The sequence below is a fragment of the Melanerpes formicivorus genome, unplaced genomic scaffold (genome assembly GCF_026170545.1).
Source record: "Melanerpes formicivorus ecotype bairdi unplaced genomic scaffold, bMelFor1.0.p_v2 SCAF_19, whole genome shotgun sequence".
Taxonomy (NCBI): Eukaryota; Metazoa; Chordata; class Aves; order Piciformes; family Picidae; genus Melanerpes; species Melanerpes formicivorus.
Window position 1 is genome coordinate 5,682,862 of NW_027142371.1, and position 16,076 is coordinate 5,698,937.

Here is a 16,076-nt window from a genome sequence, read left to right on the forward strand (position 1 = left end):
ACAGTGCCTTGTCCCCTTGACTCTTATCACCCTCTCTGTAGTTCAGAAGTGTCACCAGCCCTGTTCCCAGGTGGAGAACTGGAGTTCTGTGCCAGCGATCAAGGAAATCTGGTGCTTCCAAAGCACTGCCCTGCACGATGCAAAGTGCTGAGCTGGTGCAAACACATTCTGCCCCAGAGTGTATCTTCAAAATGTTTTGACAGGTCGATTTTGCCCATCCAGTTTTCACCAGCTGACATCTCCTCTGTCTGTGCCACACCAGCTGCACACCAGTACACCAGTATTCGTGTGGCCTCCACTGCCCACAGAAGGCTGTAAGATGCCCCCCACAACAGCCCTGGGACCAGCCCTATCCTGATCTCTGCAGCCCAGGAAAGGAGGTACAGCACATGCATATGCCTGGTCCATACCCCTGCGGTGCACAAAGGGTTTGCCCCAGATTTCAGGAACCCATAACAATTCCTTCTGTTGGCACTAACGACTTTCTTGATGCCTACACCTAGAAAGTGCTCTGGCAACTGCTGTATTTTCAGGCATAAGGGAATTGTTCACATAAAATCATCGAGTTTCTTTGGAGGATTTAGGAGTTGAATAAATCAAGTACCCAGGCAGGCTACAGCCAACACTACAGGAGTTATAATCGGAAGTGACACGCTGTAGATCTTTCTCCAGATCAGTGTTGGGTGGAAATTGCATCACTTGGGAAAAAGAAATGGATGTGAGGGGTAAAATGAATTAAAACCAAAAAAAAAGGGAACAAAAAGAGTGCCTTTTCAAAAGAGGCATTGGGTAGAAAGAGACCCCCAAGGACACACCAAACCAGAGGCAGTTTGGGCACCTTCAGCTTGCAGCAGTTTTGCTGCCCAGCAGTGTTGCTCCCATGTCTGGCATGGGGATGGAGACAAAGGAGCACTGAGGACTGCAGTACTGCTGTGTCCTGACTCAGGGCTGGGCACACAAGGCTAATTTTAACCCCTTCAGGAGCCCTCAGGCCTGGACGCTGTATTTTCAGGGTCATATTATCCTCCAGAAGAGCAACGTCTTTAGCTTGGTAGTTTCTGGACAGTCTCTCTCCCTGGCATCCACTTTTTATTATTGTCTGCAGAGGCAGTGTTTCTAAAATGAATGCAGTGAAGCTGCACACACACACACACACAGACACACAGACACTCTCGGGGATGGAAATGGGCTCAGGCACCAGCAGACACATTTGGAAGTGCCAAGATGGAAAAATGTCTCCGAGCGCCACGTGACTGTCGTGCTGCAGGAGCGCTGGGAATGCTCCTGCACCCTTGGCTGAGTGCAGAGAGGCAGCTGCCAGCGAGGAGGTGTCTGTGTCCGTGCAGAGGCATTAATGCACACACCCCAGTGTGTGCCTCCCCCGCCCACGTGCACTGGCACCCAGGTGCCCGCGCTGCTGCCTGCGCCCCGGCGGCTCCCAGAGTTCGCTCCTGCCCTGACAGCCAAACGGGTGTGCATCTCCCGTGCCGAGGGAAGGGAACAAAGGCTGGGATCCCCGCAGATGAGCGGGGGGCGGGGGGACAGAGGAAGGGCAGCAGCAGCCCACACACCGAGCCGCCCGTGGCCTGCCCCACCGCCCGCGTTCCCAGGCCACTTCCAGGGGCGCGAGCCAGCGTCCCTCGCCGCCTGCACCTGGCTGCTATTAACTGTTCAATCAAAAAGGGATCATGAGCCAGATAGAACTAATTCGGAGGAACTTTTTTAACACAACAAGCCCCTTTCAGTTTGCTTGTTTGGTTTTATATCTAAAGCTAACTCCGGCGGGTTTGAAAATGAGCAGGGCTCTTGGCCGCTGCGGGCGGCGCGGGGACACGCCACGTTTCCAGCAGATGGAGGTGGGAGTTCTCTTTGGTGGTTAAAAATAGCACTACAAAGAGAGGCGGGATACGATGCTGGCGGTGCTCAGAGGGAGGTGATGCAGCAGGACCGTGCACTGGGGATGGGACAGGCCCTTCAGAGCTGGAGGGTTGTCCCCCCAGAGCTGGGCTTCAGGTCCTTCACACTTGTCTTCCACTGCAGTGAGGATCTGGTGCTGCCTGGCTCTCCCCAGGAGAAACAAGGTAGTTCCATTGGCAAGGCTCACCTGTGATCTGCTCTTGGACCTTCCCCAAAACTGCATTCATGTAGGCAGATCGTGATGTGGGTCTTTCATGCCATATGCTTGCAGCAGAAGCTCTCCCAGTCCTGGGAAAGGCCCTGACATGCAGGTCCCATGGCACATGGCTGGCTTGAGCTGAGTGGGCAATACAGGAGATTGTCAAATGTTGCCCAAACTCAGCCATCGCAAAGCAGGAATCCCAGAGGACACATGGGGACAAGATTCTGACCTTCCTGTGCCAGCCTTGGGTCCCCAGCAAACAGCAAGCAGGTGTCAGAACTGGCCCCAAATGTTTCCCACCCAGTGTCTTTGACCATATTTCAACAAGGAGCCCCAAACGCCATCAATCATTTGTGACACTTCCTTCCTCCATGGCTAGAGAGTCCTGTCTTCTTATTTTGTTAACTATGAGAAATCCACACAAAACAGTTCCCTTTCTTCCACCTCAACAGAAGCCCAGCAGCAAACACTGACAGCTTCTCCTCAGCCTCCTCTAAATCCCCATCCTAAGGGCAGTTACTTTTCCAAAATGCAAAAAATGAAGGGAATGACAATAACAATCACATGTCCTACAGGTGCTGCCTGGGAAGCCTCTGGAGGTGCAAATGCCTTAACCCTTGTGAGCCCAGATGGGGAACAAGCAATGAGGTCCCTACACCTGCCCACTTCCAGCTCCACACAGCGCTGAGGACACATCATGACTATTCAGTCTGTCCTGATCACCCACCCTGAGATCAGAGCGTGGCTGTGCTGCTCTGGAAGTGGCAGAGCCATTCCCTCAATTTCATACCATCTGCATGAAGTAAATCACCAGTTTCCTTCTCGTTTCCCTCCTCCCAGCAGAGAAACTCACCCAGCATGTGGGTGTCCGGGCTTTTACGCAAGCATCAAGCAGAAACCAAAGGCTTCCCGCAGCTTGGAGGCTTCCCATCCTTCCAGCCCCCAGGAATCCTGCCCAATGTGCACTTATAGGGACCATAAGTGAGGCATTCCCGACGGCGCCCCTCTGCACATGGGCATGCTCAGAATCAGCTGGGACATGCTGGCTTTCAGGGGAAGGCTCCAAGGAGGTTTTAATTTAATGCTGGCGCTTACCATGGGAAGAATTCCCCAAGTAGGTGGAAATGCATGATCTCCATCAACACAAGGTGAAAGGAGGGCCAGGGAAGGCATCACCCTTCCATGCTAATGTTCCTCCTTTTGGGGACAGTTTTGGGTATTTATTCCCTGAACACTGATACTCCTCTTTCCTGGGAATTCTAGCTGCCTAAAAAAGTTGGCCAGCATTTGCATGTTATTTACTCTGGCTTTTGGGTTCCCATGTGCCTGGCTCCTGCTGGTAAGGGGACCCGAAGGACCGCAGGGGCTTTTCGGGCTGTGCTGATGCTCAGGCTCAGCTGCAGGCAGGAGCTCGCTGGCCAGCTGGTTTGTTTTCACTCAGGATCACACTCACTGCTGTCTCGGTGGCTCCCGACAGCTCATCCTCCCACGGCTGATGTCTCCTCCCAGAGGGCACAGGCCGTGCCTTTGCTAGAGGTGTCCCTGGGAAGCCTAGCATCACTGGGGCCAGTGGCTAAAGGCCCCCTCCAGCCTCACCAGCACCCCTCATTCAATGGCCCTGTGGGGGAATGAGGTTTCTCAGTTCCTTGGGATGCTGGCAGCATCCCTCTTGCTGGCCCCAGCCTCCAAAGGAGGGAATTAAGGAACGGATTTGGCTGGGAACAGCCTCCAGGTTGCTCTTGCAGGGAAAGGGGGGAAGGCAGATGTAAAGCTTTGTCCTAGAAAGGACATTAAAGCCCTTGCCCTGGAGAAGCACCGCAGTGTTGGGTGATGGCCAACGTGACTAAGCCTCCTCTTCCTCTCTCCTCACCCCTCTGTCTGCAATGTCAGAACTTTTACAAAGCACCTTTAGTTTTGCAATGCTTTTGCTCAGAGCCCCATTACTCAGGCTGAGCTGGCCCCGTTTCCTCACCAGCGAGCTGCATCCCATCCATGCCTGATAAGATAAGCTCCCCAAAGAAAGGTTTTGGGACCTTGACTCACTGGAGAAACTTTTTTCTGCAGGGCATTTGTACAGCCTCTAACACACTTAACTATTTGATGGGCTTATCACTGAAATTCAGATGCCCATCTCTGTTCATTGAAGGGGAGCCCCTTATCCAGGAGCAAGGTCATCCCAATCAGGTGTTAAGCATGGAGACTTGCCCTATCTGTAGGTCTCCAGCCTTGGTACATATTCACAGCCCTTTCTCCACCCTGTTTCCAAACCCCTCCTGCCCTGACCTCCTGCAGAGACTCCCCCAGTATCAGTGGTGCTGGAGCACTGTTCAGCTGGGGCTCTGAGTGGAGGTTAAAGACCCCTGGCAGGTGCCCAGCACCCGCTGCCAGCTCCCAGCCCTCCCCAGGCAGTGCTGAGGGTGTCTGTACCCAGTGGCCATGGTCTGAGCTCCAGGCTGCAATTCCTGATTTACAGGCAGGATCTGGCCCCAGGTTATCACTCCTGCTGCTTCTGGCAGCCCATGTCTGGCTTTGCTGCTGGGCAATAAATCCCCAGAGAGAAGCAGCTGTAAGGTCATGATCCAACTGACTGTGGACCCCCCCGAGAGAAAGCAGCTCCAGGACCCCAAATATTTGCTCTGATTTGCCCTCTTGAGAAGTTACCAGTGGTTTTCTTTTCTAGCTATGGTAAGTTCTCACCCTGAAGGATGCCAGCCCTGGGAGCTCTGATTGCATCAGCAGGGCTGCAGACACACCTGAAAGGAGGTGAGGGGAGAAATCCTCTTCCATGGGCAATAAACCCGTGACAGGTTTGGGAGTGGTCTCTGGGCGTGCTTGGCTCTTGGCAGGTCAATTCACTGGGCACTGCTAAGGCAGAAGGGACTTCAGAGACAGCTTCCACCAGCATCCAAACCCAGCACCTTGGGCTCCCCTGGGGCTTGCCCCCAAAGCACCCCATCCTCAGGGTGGGCTGCCCGGGCCCTCATAGTTGCTGCACTGGGATGATAAGTGTGCAAGGGCTCTGCGTGTACATCTGTGCCTCTGTGGCTGCAGGACCCAGCAGGTTAACAGGCAGCTCTGGAAGCCCCCAACAACTGCAAATGATCAACCCCAGGGGGATTTTTTTTCTTCCCCTCAGCTCTGGAGTCAATTGTCAGCCCTGCTTTTAAAGACACCCTTGTCGGCAGCCCGGCTATGCTTTTCTGCTTCGGAGGAATTCCTCTAAAACAATAATAGTGACATTGTTCCTCACTTTGCTGGCGGTTTTATAGGGCTCACGTTGGAGAAAGGTGACCATGGCTGCCTTTTGGCCACATGTGTTTACACAAGGAAATGCATGTGGGTTTTGGGGTGGCGCCTGGAGTCAGCAGCCGCTCTCTGTACTCCTGACCCTTACAGAGCTGCTTTCTTGCTTCTGGGTACGTTTACTGCACTCCAGATGTGAGCTGGCTCCAGCAAGGCTGCGGAGCGCCAGGGATCTGGCATCCCCAGACTCATCAGTCCGTGGGGTAGAATGCCATGGTGGTTGTTTTAAAAGCTGTAATGCGTCTTGGTAACACATCATGATTTATTCAGCCCTTGTTTGACAGGGCGCCTTTATCAAAAGCTGATGCGAAGCGCGGCTGCACCGCGCGCTCGGGCTCGGCGTGGCTGGCTGCCGTGGGCAGCTGGGAGCCAGCCCTTCCCCAGGGATGGGCTTCCTGGAAATGCTTCAGAGTGGGGCTCCCAGCGAGGTGGGTCTTCACTGTGCCACCCACCCCAAAGGGCTGCACTTGGGGACACCCATGCCTGTGGGGCCACCTCTACACTGGGCTTGACTGAGGTGTTGCAGAGATGAGCCCTGAAGGGTGTTTTGAGAAAACCAAAGTCCCTGCTGCTGGCACTGGGGCAGCAGGATGATGGGGTGGCCCCGGGGGTGATGTTCCCTTGTGGCACCACTTGCTGCTGGCCTTAATCTACCTCACAAGAGAGAGCTGCTGAAAGGAGGGGAAAGAAGGAGTTTGGGGAAACCCAGGGCAAAATGAGTGGAGTGTGGGGTGGCACGGGAGCCCTGGGAGAGCCCAAGCGGCAGCAGGGCTGGGGAGTCCCTGCCCATCCGCAGCTCCCATTGCCCCACCAGCTGCCCTTATGCTAAACCCCATGCTTTGTTTTATCTTTCTGCCCTGCAACTGAATAAACCACAAAGCATAGTTACAGGGGAAAAAGGAAGGGGATGGAGGGCGGCGGGGGGGGTGTGTGCGCAGCAGTATACAACCCGAGAGCAGCTTGCTGCTGGCCTTGGCTGGCAGCAGAGAGGAGCCCTGGGAGAGCAAACCCTGCCATGGCCAGGAGACTGGCACAGGAGCTGGCAGGGACCCAGGGAGGTTTGGGGTGAGCAGCTCAGGACAGGGCAGCTGGGCTGCATCCCTCACCCCAGCCTCCTCAGCCGGTGCCTCCGAGGCGCTGTTCTCATGGGCACAGAGGGATGCAGGACACTTTAGCTCTGGATTAGGAATGAGCCTTTGGTTCGGGGATATTTATTTGCTTTTTATCATAATGGGGGGGGGTGGAATAATGAAACAGCAGATAGAAGAGGAAGGAAAAAAACCCCAATCTAGGTCAGGATCTCACACTGGCTAGTTCACTTCACAGTTTAAGTAAATAGTTCTCATCCCCAAACCCTTCAGGGTCATATAAATGTGCCTCTTCGCATGGAAGGGACTATTTTGATAGTAGCTGGGTGCCTGATGAATTTGCAACTTTCCCAAACTGTCGGTGTCTAGAATGTGACTCGGTTTTTTTCACAGTGAGATATAAAATCCTATCAATTAATCTAACTTTTATTGCACCTCTGGGGCATGAACGTGATGTTATTTAAACAAATGGTTCCCATTACCTTCAATTATTTTATAAATGTTTTTCAGTGATTTATAGGCTTCTATTAAATGGACAATATACTTCTGTGCTCCTCGAGGGGGTAAACAGTAATCTAAGGGCTCGGGCCTGCTGATCTTTTTTTCCTTCTTCTCCTTCCTTTTCCACATGCATAAGAGGCTGCTGTTTAATTACTGGGGAGGTGGGGAAGAGCCCGGCCAGACGCCCTGCTGACGGCTGCCTTCGCCAAAGCCCAGTGCCCCTGCAGCGCGGCGGCAGCTCCCCGCACCGACACCCCATTTGCGACGTACCCCGAGGTGCTTCCCCCTCCCTGGCTACCCGGCTGGGCCCCCATCCGCCCTCCCTGGGAAGTCTCCTGCCTTCCCCCTCTGAAAACCCTTGCTCTCTGACAGGCCTAAGCAGGGGGCTGCTTATCCTTGATTTTTTTCCAGCATCTTTGCCCACCAGCTGCGCTCACGCTGGCTCAAGCAGTGTGTGAAAGGGATGCAGCCTGGGGTTATGGGGATTGTTCTGCAGTGCATGAGTGATACGTCTTTGCTTCTCCTCGGGAAGGGACAGGGAGATTCATATTTTGCTCCTCTCATATATCATTGAAGGAATTTCTCCTGCCTAGGATATCTCCCTGCCCGATGGAGAAAGCTCCCGGCCAGCCACTCTGCAGTGCCTGGTGCCTTGGGGACTCATGACACTGCCATCAGCAGCCTCTGAAGCCCATGGGGACTAGCAGCCCTGAGCCCCAGCAAGACCAAACCCCCTCAGCTGGCACGGGGAGGAGATGACAGATCATTTTCTGCAAACCCAGGCCCTTCTCCCGGGATTTTTATTCTGGGCCTGGCTTCGGGGGAAGGCCAGGGAAGGTCAGTGCAGCAGGATGAGACAGCGATGGGACGGCGCAGACTGCTTATCTCAGCAGGGGTCATGCCGGGACGTGGTTTCTGGAGCAGTGACCCCAGCTGCCACCCCGGCACAGGACCCCATCTATCTCCCTGCCACAGCGCTCCCCTGCTAACCCTCAGTGCCGCACGCTGACAGACAGGACGGCAATTAAGTCCTCGCTGAACTAATTCACTTGAGCCTGTCTACATTTCAAACGGCTCTGCAGATAGGCTCTGTTTACAGAGCCTGCCGACGTTTATTATTTTTCGGGGGATGTTGCATGGGGTAGGGAGGGAAGATGTCATTTGGGGAAGATAAATATGGCAGAAGACCCTGTAAAGACAAAGGGCTGAGTGTGGCCCCGCTCGGCCTTGGGACAGGGCAGCAAAGGGAGCAAGGAGAGGATTTCCCAGCTCCAGCTGAGGACGTGCAAAGCTTGGTGCGCGCACCCAGGGGCTGCTTGCAGCTCCTCCCCAGGCCTGGGCCACCCTGGTGCCAGAAGATGCAGGAACCACTCCAGCACAGGGGTACTTGGACAGGCTCCATCCCTGCCAACAAGGGTGATGGTAATTTGTAGGTGATCCCCCAGCACAGCAGCACCCTGGCTCCGCCCCCACCCCCCCTTTCCTCCCTGCCACCATGCCAACATGGGCATATGGGGGGAGCCACAGAGGTGTCCTTCCCTCCCTGCTGGGATCCATCACCTCTGTCAACCACAGTGCTAGGGCCACTACTCACCATCACCACACCTTCTCCCCTATGTTGTGCCAGGTGTAAGACGTGACCCTGTCCCCAGACTGACCAGGAAAACATAGTTTGATGCCAAGGCAGAGGACAGTGTGGTGTGGCTACAGCTGCCCTCTATGTACATCCCCAGGAGAGATGCCAGGGAGGCAGAAGGGCAGAAGCAGAGTAAATGGGAGAGCTGCTAGGTTGAAGGAAAGGAGCCTTTCCTGCAAAGGAAGCTTTGGGGAGCTCTGCAAGGGCACAGACACTTCTTCACACCTCATTACAGGGCAGATGACTGGGAGAAGATCTGGGCAGGACTCTGCCCAGTGGGTATGCAGATGCTGCAGCACCACAAGCGAGCAGGGAAGTCCAGACTTGTCCCTGTGCAAACTCAGGAACTCACAGCACACGCCCTACAGACATGGGTGAGGGACATGGGAAAAGCTGCTGGGGCTAGTGCCACAGGGGAGGTGCCCATTCAAAACCCTCTGGGCTCCTGGAATGACCCTTAACCCCAGTACACAGGTGCCAAACATGCCCAGCCCCTCCTCTGCCCACTGACCCCCACTACCCTCTGCCATCCCCACAGCCCCAACAGAGGGGACCACTGGCCAGGGATCCCCAAGGGCTGCTGTTTTCCTGAAAGGCTGATACCTGCCTCCAACCCAGGGCAGCATTTTTCCAGCAGCCCAACAGCCCTGGGTTTGTGCCTTGAAGGGCAGGCATGAGGAGCCTGCCTTGGCTGCCAGCACCCACCTGGTGACTGCTCTTGGCAAACAACTACTCCCCCCAAGTTGTTAAACCACTGAAAATAGCTAGTAAGGTTTCAGTTAATTAAAGGGAAGGAGGCCTCACAATGCCTATCATCACTTTTTCCCTCTGCCTTGCCCTGATGACACGTCCCAGAGGGGAATTACCCAGGCCCTGCTCTGGACCAAGCATGCGCTGAGGAAGGCTGTAGGGGCAGGGGTAAATAACAACAATCAAAACACCTCTTCACCTACCACCTTGTCTGTCCTTTGCTTAAATCAGGTCATGTCTAGAAGACAAAAACACTGCTTGGAAGTTAAGTTTTGGAGCGATACAAAGGGGAGTCTTGTCTAAGAAGCCTGGCTGGAAGTCAAGGCGGTGAAGCGATCGCTGTCCGGGGCTGTTTGCACAGCAGTGACTCCGAAATCATATTTCATGGCAGCAGCAGAGAGTCTTCATCAGGTTCTCCAGGTTTCAGCTCGGGTCTATTTCTTGCTGCAAGGTTATTAAAAACACTTGAACCTGAAACAGTCACATTGTATCCACACGTTTGCTATTTATTATTATAAACAAGGCTGCCAGGGCCATTAAAAATAAATGGAAAGGGGTAAAAACCCAGCGAGAAACGCAGGGAAGTGCCGAGATGGAAAACACCCAGCCCAGCATCCAGGGCTGACAATTCCCACTCGCAGGAATGTTGTCTGTGCTACAGACAGGGAAAATAACTTCTCATTTTTCTCTTCAACCAAACTGCACCCTTTTGCCAGCAGGGAGTGGAAAGACAAATGGATCCAACTCGCAGCCTCAGATCCGGCCACTCCTGGAGTCTAATTGGGAGCAGTGCCAGCACACGTTTGCTCCCACCACGGGGTTGGGGTCTCATAGCCAGCTGTGGTGAGCAGCACCCACAACTGGGCAGGGCCCACACACCTGTGCAGCACAAGTCAGAGCAGTGCCAGGTCATGAACACTGAATGAACTCATGCAGTTTGCCCTTAGACTGCCCACTACTAGCTTCAGCTTACCTTGGCAGTCTCTGGCTGGGGTGAACCACTGCACAAGAAACGATATGGGGTATCCCCAGCTCAGATGTGCTGCCAGCAGACAGACTGAAGGACAAGGCAAAAATTCTCCTGCCCACCCAGCCCTCAGCTGTGTGCCAGCAGGATCCTTGTGTCTCTGACCCTACGACACTGCCCAGCTCAGGGCCATGCCCAGCTCAGGACCATACGCATCTCAAAGAATCACAGAATAGTAGGGGCTGGAACAGACCTCCAGAGATCATCTCCAGACTCCCTGCTAAAGCAGCTTCACTAGAGGCCAGAATCATGCCCAGACTCCAGAACTAGTCTGGGCAGCCTTTAACCCTCTGAAACAGAAGGCACAGAAGGAGCTGGTTCATGGGCAGGTCGTGAACGATGTGGGAGCAGAGAGGGGGGAAAACCAACACAAAAAGCCCAGGGTAGAAGCAGCAGTCTCTGGGCTTGGATTTCACCTAGGAGCAGTGTGACTGTGGATCATACAGTAAAAGCCATACATGGGGCTTATCAGAGTCATTCCAGCCCAAACCCTGACAAATTATGGGTTATAACTGCACATTTCTGCCTTACAGAATTTTATTGCTTGTAAAGAGAGATAATTAATCTAAACCACAGCATGTGAACTGATGAGACACCACCTTCTGAGAAGCTGGCTCAAAAGCCTTATTTCCCAAACATCATTATTATTATTGTTAGAATTGGCCATTATACATGCAGGTAGGAATGCCATGAGGCTGTCAGATGGATGGATTCAACTTGTGGATCGCACACAGAATGCACAAGCAACATCAATCCTGGCAGGCAGAGGCAGGATGGTTCCACCCCAGGCAGGAGCCAAGGGCACTGAACAGAGCAGCCTATGGGAATACTGCATTCCTGAGGGGAGCACTGCCTTCCTGTTGGGAATGCTGCATTCCTGAGGGAAACACTGCCTTCCCTTTGGGAATGCTGCCTTCCTGGGGGAAATGCTGCCTTCCTGAGGGAAACACTGCCTTCCCTTTGGGAATGCTGCCTTCCTGAGGGAAATGCTGCCTTCCTGAGGGAAACACTGCCTTCCCTTTGGGAATGCTGCCTTCCTGAGGGAAATGCTGCCTTCCTGAGGGAAACACTGCCTTCCCTTTGGGAATGCTGCCTTCCTGGGGGAAATGCTGCCTTCCTGGGGGAAATGCTGCATTCCCAAGGGGAACACACTCTTGCTGGGAGTTCTGCCTTCCCGAGGGGAACACACTCTGTTCGTTAAGAGCCCTTCTCCCCCATGGCTCCACAGTAACAGGGAGGGTTTTGACAAGCGAGAAGCAAAGGCTGCCCTGACCTTCTCAGATTTGGATGTTTTGGCTGTCAGGAAGTGAAATTATGGTCCTCGATTTCAGGAGCTCCCGTTCAGTGCCCACTGCAGCAAACATCTCCCATGGTGATATTTTTGGGTTTTTCAACCAGAGCTATAAATAAGCTGTTTTGGGGGTTCATGTTTCAGCAAGTGTTTGGGCGCATTGACTGTCTCCACTGAAGCTGCCAGGTGCTGGATGAAGCTCCACGTTACGCCAACCCTTCCAGCCTAAATACCTGAACTATTTTTGTTAAATCCTGCCTTTTTGCCCGTGCCCTTAACACCTATGATTCCAAACCTTTCACAAGGAACAAACACCTCCGTAACGTGAACTGGGTCCAAGGTTGGACTGCGTGATCTTGGAGGTCTCTTCCAACCAAATACGTTCTGTGATTCTGTGAGCTCCTCCACTGCATCTCACCCTGAGCAGCTCCAGCAGTGATACCAGAAAAGAGGTAATCAGGAGCAGAGTCCATTCAGGGGAGTGAAGCCAACCCAAGACAGGTGAGCACAACACACCCCACATCCCCCCCACCACACACCCGCTCCCTCTGCTGCTGTGGCTCACACCAAGGAGTAACCCAGGCAGAGCCACATTGTCTTTGCAGGTTGTGATATGTCAACTTAAAAGCAAGGAGAGCAAGGGTCACCTGCTACACCACTACAGGCACCAGCCCTGAGGTATAAACTCATCCCCTAGGACCCAGCCCCAACACACTTTCGTCTGTGGAGCAGCCTCTGCCTCATAAACATCCTGCACCTCTGGCAGGAACCTGGCTTGGGTGTAAAATCCTACTCAGTTTAGGGCTAGCATAGACCAGGCCTTGGAGAACCGAGGCATCAAAACCTGATGAAAACGATGGAGAGCATTAGAAGGGTCTTGTTTCACACCAGTGGGAGACTAGAGAGGGTCATTTCTCATCGCTCATGTTTGAAGACTAAAGCTCCTGGGTGGCATTAGGCACAGTTCAGAAGAACAACACATCAAAAACTCTTTCTGTTTTTTTTTAATACAAGTAATAATTAAAAACATGGTTCTACATGCTGGATTTAATGAAATCCTCCCCTTCTGGCAGGCCTGCACAAGCCAAAACCAAGCTTAAAATGAGTGGACAGTGTGCCTCCAGAAGAAGGGATGCTGAAAACGTTTCTGTTGTACTCGTGGGGCAAGGGGAGGGGAAGGGACACAGGACCCGGGACTGTGTTTAGCTGGGAAGCATGACGACATCCAGGGAAGGAAGGGAACACTCTCAGCCTTATGGCCTAAATTATCTGCTAACACAAATAATCAAATTCCAGGGACCACACGGCTCTGGCGCCACTCGAGCAAGGGGGAGGCCTGGCCCCAGCGCTGCAGGAGCAGGTGGCAGCCCGCGCCTGACCCGCTCAGGATATCCAAGCGCGATACACAACACACTGCTGCTCTCCAAGGAAGCCAGCAGCGCTCACAGCATCGTGGGAAGTTTTTAATGGCTCACTCAAGGCAAGGCCTCTGAAATGTTTATATTAATACTTACATGTTGGATAGCCACTCACTTGGTCTCAGCTGGAAACCAGTCCAAACAGCTGAGAAACATCTGGCCGCTAACTTTGGACAGCATCTAATCTGGTAGCCCAGGGATTTAAGAGGTCTCTTTGGAGGGACAGAAGTTTGGCAGATACCTTACTGAGATCTCTGTTCTGCTATGGCTGTCTCTCAAGTGCTGCTCCAGGATGACAAGCACAGCCGGTGTGCATCCCGATCCCACTCACGCAGCATCCCAGCCTCAGCGATTGCAAAAAGCTGTAAGGAGATACTGCTCCCAGTTTCCAGGGATACTCTTGAAGGTGTGTCACTGTGTGCACTCCCCCTCCTTCAGAGGAGAGAAAGCAGCTGTTTGTCAGCTCACAAAACCTACATCTCCATGTTACCCTGCCCCAGTCTGCATGTGTGGGATCGGTGCCACCAGCCCTCCAGCCTCCCCTCTGCTCTCCTCCTTCTCCCTGCACTTACTACCATAAATAAGCATATATCTGCCCCAGAAAGCCTCCACTATGAGGCAAGCAAAAAACCTGTTCTCTGTAGATCTGGAGACCACTACCAGGACAATTATAAACAAGAGGGTTTAAAGCAGCTCAATAAAGAGTGAAACTGGGCTTATCATTTCTGATGAAGATGGCTCAAAAGTTTGCTCCCCTTTTCTCTCCAAAACTCTTTTGTTTTTTCCAAAAGAAACTTCAGCTTTGGCTGTCCTGAAACATTCTTTGGTGAGTGGAGAGCTACTGAAGTAAGACAACATAAAGAATAGACGTTGAGCAAGAGAGAGGGGGAAGGGACCTTCAGACAGACCATTGTCATTTTCTCCACTCCTATTACCCACCAAGGTACTGCAGGGCTTTCCAGACATGTCAGGGCAAAGCCACCACCAACCTGGCTCGAGTCAGAAAATTAGGACAGGACCCACATTTCTGAGAACCCTTTGTAGGTTTTATTTAAAAGGAGATAAAGATGAAAGAGGCGACCAGATGCTTGACAGATATAAAAAGATGAGAATCTAGCTTATCTCCTTATCTTCCACGTCATCTTCTGCTCTTGCTCTTTTGTTACAACAAATGTAGGGGACATCAGGGAAAATGCAAAGGCACAAGCACCAAGGATGCAGCCCTAGGAAGGGAGGACTGGGAAGAAGATGCTCAAGAAAGGCTGAAAAAGTCTCTTTCCTAGCAGAGGCTGAGCGTGCTGGCTCTGGTCCAACAATGCACTTAAGCATGTGCCTAACTTAAATTTGACTTCACTGGGGCTCTCTGTGAGCTTAAAAGTTAAGCACATTCTCCAGCAATCTGCTACAGCAAGACCAGAGAAAAGGAGAAGCTATTAAGGGACCTGAATCTCAGTGAACAGCAAGGTTATTACCATGCTTCTGGAGAGCACCCTAGCCAAGGATTAATGCAATATGGCAATTTCCACTGACTTCAGAAAACCATAAGCCATCAGAAAAAGCTTCTTAAATATAAAGTAATATGTAAAAAAGTTAGATATTAGGAATAATACCACCAAATTCTTTTCACTCTCTATCAGCTCAAGGTAGGTAGAGCCTGAACCAGACACATATTTACAGGTATGTGCAGAACTGGAACTCCCTTGTTTCAGTAGAAGCTAGTGCCAGCTTGAAAAAAAATACAGAACTCACTGTGCTGTGTCTTGATGTAGAAAACACTGCCCTGTAGGTAAAGCACCAACCTCAAATGCCTGATGGCCAGTTCCCACAAACAGCAAAATAAGCCACAAATAGCTCCTGCAACCCTGGCAAGACACTACTAGGCTGTTTTTTTGGCAAGGGAATCAGAACATGTCTCACTGCATCTCTGTTGGGCTTACTCCCTTTATCAAACCTCATGCTGTTCCTCTATATCACATCTGCCTGGTAGTGCCACAGGAGCTGCAGCACCACAGCCCTAAGCAGCACCAAGAGCACTGGGAGCAGCCTGCCCCTCGCTCAGGCTCTCTGCCCAGGACTGCCTCGCTCACCAATGGCTGTCCTTGCTCTGAGTCCTTGTAGGACTCCAGGGTGAACCACAGAGAGCACCAGCCTCTCACAGAGCAGCTGGTGACACTGTTTGGCTTAGGAGTTATTATTCTAATAGTAGTGGAAGATACAAACTTTCAATCCAGAGCACTGCAAGAAGTTGTAAAAGGCATGTTTGAGCGTAAGCTCCCTACATACACGCACAGAGCTTAATTACAACAAAGCAAGAAGCAAGCAACCATTAGTCTTTATTAACATTTAAAATCTCATTGCAGTGCTGGTTTCCCCCCTAGCAAGTTAATGCCTCTAGAGTGAGAAAATATTGATAACCAGGCTTTTTAAACTGAAACTGATTCAAGATAACCACCAGTGGTTCCCACCGGAGGACTGAAGGAAGTGAGCAGCTTCTGCACCTTGCTCGGCCCTAAGCCTTGTGAAGCTTGCTGGCTCCCTCTACCGTCCTCACGCTGTGAGTGGAGCCAAAAGCTTGCTCCACACCCACGGAGAGAGAGCGCTGCCCGAGAGGGTTTCACGGGAAGTTTAGCACACGGATGGCTCACAGACTCTCTGCAGCTGACAGTCGGGACCAGCCACATGACCATCTCTGCTCACACGTCCCCTCCCTGAGCTTTGCATCAGCCATCTCCAGCAGCACCTGCTCCCCCAGCAGCATTCATTTTCCAGCCAACCCACTGATTTATTACCATTTCATACCTTAACTCTTAGGAGACACTGGGTCAGGACATCAACTGAGGGTCAGTGGGCATCTGTGAAACATTTTACCTTTACACTGCCAGGGTTAGGGTAAACACAGGTAAGACATCATTTTGTTCCACCACCTCATTTGTGAAACATAAC